This window comes from Hyaena hyaena, unplaced genomic scaffold, assembly GCF_003009895.1.
Source record: "Hyaena hyaena isolate Hyena2069 unplaced genomic scaffold, ASM300989v1 scaffold_34, whole genome shotgun sequence".
NCBI lineage: Eukaryota > Metazoa > Chordata > Mammalia > Carnivora > Hyaenidae > Hyaena > Hyaena hyaena.
In genome coordinates, this window is record NW_024080665.1 from 4,284,247 (window position 1) to 4,289,502 (window position 5,256).

The following is a 5,256-nucleotide window of genomic DNA, read 5'->3' on the forward strand; positions in this document are numbered from 1 at the left end:
ATTATGGTCGAGCTATACAATGGATACCTTAATGGACAGACATGAAAATGGCCCCCAATTATCTCTGCCTCCTGGTACTTGTGCCCAGTGTAATCTTCTCCCCTTCAGTGTGCGTGGGACATGTGACTTCCTTCTAATATACAGAACAGGGCAAAGGTGCAGGAGGTCACTTCCATGATTACATCACAAAGCATATGTCTGTCTTGCTAGCAGACTCTCTCCCTTGCTGACTTTGATGTCGGCTGCTCTGTTGTGAGTTACCTTATGGGGAGGCTTACGCAGCAAATAGCTGAGGGTCGCCTGCACCCAACAGTCGGCAAGAAACTGAGGCCATCAGTTCAACAATCCACTGCATTCTGCCAACATCTGTGTGGGTATGAAAACAGATCTGTCCCTAGTCAAACCCTGAGATGAGAACATAGCTCCAAGGTGTCACTAGAGCCTGTGAGAGACCCCAAAGCAGAGGACCAGAGAAGCTGGGCCTGGATTCCTGACCTACAATTTTGAGATAAGAGATGTGCTTGTTTTCAGCCACAGAGTTTATTATGCAGTGAGAGATAACTGATACAGATATTATGCATCTATTAAAAGCATGCTGCAATTTTATATACACTGATAATGGAATGAACTCCAAAATATATTAAGGAAGAAAAAAACAAGGTCATAACAGTGTGTGTAATGGTATTGTTTGTGCATATATAGACACTTGCCTATGCATAGAATATGTCTGGTATCTCTAGAATGATATAAGATATTGATAGCAATGGTTGCCCTGTTGGTAGGGAAACTGGGTGGCTATGGACTTCTTGAATTTTGATCCATGTACATGAACAAGCAATTCAGAAAGTTTTAAGCCCTTTTATTCTCATTGTACTCAAAATAAAATTTAATTTCTTACAATGGCCTAAGAGACCCTGCATGAGTTGGGCCTTGCCTACCTCTCCACCTTCAGCCCATGCCGCTCTTTTCTGGCTTTCAGGACTGTCCAGTCACTAGAATATAAATTCCTCGAAGGCAGGAATATGTCTCTGTTTACTTTTGATCTCTAGCACCTAGTATAGTACAAAATACTCAGTAGGAATCCAGTGAATATTTTTGTAATTTTTAAAAAGTTTTATTTTGAGAGAGAGAACAAAAACAAGCATACACATGCGTGGGGGAGGAGCAGAGAGAGAGGGAGAGAGAATTGCAAGCAGCCTCCTCACTGCCCACCTAGAGCCCAGTGCAGGACTCGATCTCACCAACTGTGAGATCATGATCTGAGTTGAAGTCAAGATTTGGATGCTTAACCGACTAAACCACCCAGGCGCTCCAGTGAATTTTTTTTTGAGGGAATAATAATAAATTTGATTTCAAAAGTCTTAGGGAGGGTAAAAGAGGTAATGCCTCGTTTTGTTGGCACTCAACAAAAGAGGACACAATATGGGATTTTCCCTTTGTGTATCACTTGAAAGGCTGTCATAAATGGGAATAGAACCCCATTATGTATTCCTCCAGAGACTGACTAGTAAAAGTCAGAGAAAGAAAAAGATTAATTCAGCATTAAATACCCTAAGAAACACGGGAGGGGCTGTTTTATGAAGTGCTGAACACTTCCACAATGACCATTTGCTGTCAGGAAAACTTAAAAATGTGCCCTGAGTGATCTTCTGAGAGCCTTTCTAGGGTTCTAGCGTTCTGTGATTCTGTACATTAAGTGTATTTCGGGTCCTGTCCTTTTCAAAGGAAATAGGCATTTTTTTTTTAAAATATTTTTTTATAGTTTACTTATTTTGAGAGAGAAGAGTGAGCATGAGTGGGGGAGGGGCAGAGAGAGGGAGGGAGAGAGAATCCCAAGCAGGCGCCACACTGTCAGCGTGGAGCCCAATATGGGGCTCAGACTCACGAACCATGAGATCATGACCTGAGCCAAAGTCAGACACTTAACTAACCGAGCCACCCAGGTGCCCCTATTGTTTTTATTTCTGACTCTTGGGACCAAAGCAAAAAGATTGGTACATTATCAATCTTTCTATTAAACAGGAATACTGAATATGGGACTTCATTGGGAGATACTAATGGCTGTACTGATTGAAGATTTTGAGGTTTATAAGTCTGTTCTAATCTCAGCTGCCATTATTAGCACAATAGCCTGTCTCTTTGGAACACAAGAGAGCATGGGATAGAGGGGTCAAAAGCTTTGCTTTTGACCACAATCATGATGGAAATGTAATTTCATCAAACTGCTCGAGTAGTTTTTCAAAGGCCATATTTTATTGGCATGCTTTCCTGCTCCATTAACTGCAAACAGTCACATAGACTATACGTAGGGGGCAGTTCTCTGACACTGAAGTCCTTCCTTCAGCAGGAGTAGCTTCAGGTCAGGTTATTAACAAGGACACCATACCAGTTTCAGGCTGGAAAGGCAGTGCATTTTCCTGGTAGCTCCCTGCCGGTTCTGGCTCTTCCCCCCCTGCCTGGGTAAAGATACTGGGACCAATAGTACAAGACCCTCCCATCTTTCTTTTCCTTTATCTTGTTAAGCCTTGGCACACTGCATACAAATTAAACAGCAGGTAAAAAAGGAGTGATTTATATATCCTATTAAAATTAAAAAAATTTTTAAGAATGTTTTATTTATTTCTGAGAGAGAGAGACAGCGTGAGCAGGGGAGGGTCAGATAGAGAGGGAGATACAGAATCTGAAACAGGCTCCAGGCTCTGAGCTAGCTGTCAGCACAGAGCCCAACGTGGGGCTCAAACCCATGAACCGTGAGATCATGACCTGAGTCGAAGTCGGACACTTAACCGACTGAGCCACCCGGGCGCCCCATCCTATTTAAATTTTGATAGTAACCTTAGCATGTTCTAGACTTAATTCAAAACATTTTGAAACAGCACTTCCGTTTATTTAGGAACTGCTGAAATCTAGGAATTTGTTGTTGAAAACCGGCCTCATCTTGCAAAGTTTACATATATGAATACATAGTACTTGGGAGAGTCCTGGCCACAGGCAGGAGTGTGGGTTCTAGTCTGTGTGGCACCAACAAGATATTCCTGTCTCTGGAGCAATGTATCACCTGGTAACATAAGAAGTTGAATTGCTTTGTTTTTTAATGTTTATTTATTTTGAGAGAGACGAGAGAGAGAGAGAGCACAAGCAGAGGGAAGGGCAGAGAGAGAGGAGAGAGAATCCCAAGCAGGCTCCATGCTGTGAGGACACCAACATGGGGCTCAATCAATCCCATGGACCATGAGATCATGACCTGAGCCAAAATCAAGAGTTGGAGACTCAACGAACTGAGCTACCTAGATGCCCCTTGAGGTTGAGTTGATTTAAAGAAACTGTATTTGGGCTTTGAACTCTTTGGTCAAACATAAATTTATGCGAAACCTAATATATGAAATAGATGAAAACATATTTGCTTTGGTGGAAGACGGTACAGAGCCCAGAGCCTCTGAGGCAACTCTCAGGAACATTCCAGGCTCTCCAGAATATTCTGGAAATCTCTGTACCACATAAGCTCTTCCAGTTCTGACATCGCAGAAAAATCTACAAAGTACAATTAAATTTGGCCTTGTTGATATGCATCCAAATTCAATGCCTAATTTCTTTTTCTTTCTTTTCTTTCTTTCTCTCTTTCTTTTGCTTGCACATCAGTTGGCCCAGATGTGAACTACACTGAGTCTCTTGCATTAATGCTGGTATTAGTAAACACTTAGATTTTAATCATGGCTCGTGTGCTATCCTTCACTCATTCAACTGTGCCAAAAACTGGGGCTATTAAGACAAGTGTGATCTCTGCTCTCAAGCTGCTAGCACGTCCTGGGGGAAAGAGATAAACACGTTAATAGTAGATGTAGACTCTCCAGCATGGGAGCACACACATGGTGAGGGTACTCAGTTCTGGGGGATGGGGAGAGAAGGTTGAGGCAGAGGAAAGGATTCATAAAAATATCAAGTGATATTTATTGAGCATTCATGTGGCAGGCTGCAGTCTAAATCTTTTGTGATCATTTTAGAGACAAGGGCATTGAGGCAAAGGATGGCTAAATAACTTGGCTACAGATAAAAAAAATGATGGAGGCAGGATTTAAAATCAGGCCGTGTGACACCAGGGTCCCTACTTTTTTTTTTTTTAATATTTTTAAAATTTATTTCTAGGAGAGAGAGAGAGAGAGAGAGAGAGAGAGACATCGTGAGCAGGGGAGGGTCAGAGAGAGAGGGAGATACAGACTCTGAAATAGGCTCCAGGCTCTGAGCTGGCAGTCAGCACAGAACCCGACGTGGGGCCCGAACCCACGAACCGCGAGGTCATGACCTAAGCGAAAGTCGGACGCTTAACCAACTAAGCCACCCAGGCGCCCCCAGGGTCCCTACTCTTACTCACTACACCTTACTACCTGCATATTCATACATAGGGTAGCGGTTAAGTTTAATCTTGACGAAGTTTGATTATCAGATGACAGGGTAGGAAAGTCAGCCAGGAGAGAGGAAGCAGAGTGGATGAAAGGAGGGAGAGGCACAAAGCAGCAGGGCACACTGGCAGTTTGCAGCTGTTAGGACAGCTGGAACGTGAAGTGCGAAGGGGACTGTGGTGAGGAAAATAGGCCAGAGGGGCTATGCTTCTCTCCCCCTTTGGCAAAATCCCCATCTTTCTCTCTGCAATGAGACTCAAAAGAAGTCTCGGAAAGTTGAGTGGATTTAAGGGGTGGGATAGCTGGATTAGCAGCCCAGGATGCCATTGATTTGGGCTCTGATCTTCTTAAAGGATAAGGGGTAAATAAAATGTGTGAAAGGTCCTGGTGTTTGCTAGATAAACGGTTGGCTGAATTTGAATGTGCAGCAGATATTAGGCAAACTGGGGTCCTGGATAAAAAGGGTGTATAAAGGACTCTTCTAGAAGAGAGAAGACAAAGCCAAGCTGTAAAAACCACTTAAGTCTGTTCATATGATGAAAGTTTAAGAAGTGGCAGACTTATCAAAACCACAGAGTTTGCTGTTAGAATAAATGAACTGTACAAGATGTCCTTAAGTCAGTGCAAGCATAGATGTGGTTTACAGCCTTTGCTGACAGGCCAATCCAGTTCATTAAATATTCCCCCCTGGCTTTGTGAGTATTGTCATTGTCTAATTTCAATGGAAAAAACAAAAACCACCACCACCAAACACCATCTCCTGGAACAAGGTGTACAGAATGGAGACAGAACACCATCTGCTCGTGTGCACACACCAGTAGGAAAAAAGAGGAGTGGATAATGATCCAGAACATTCTTG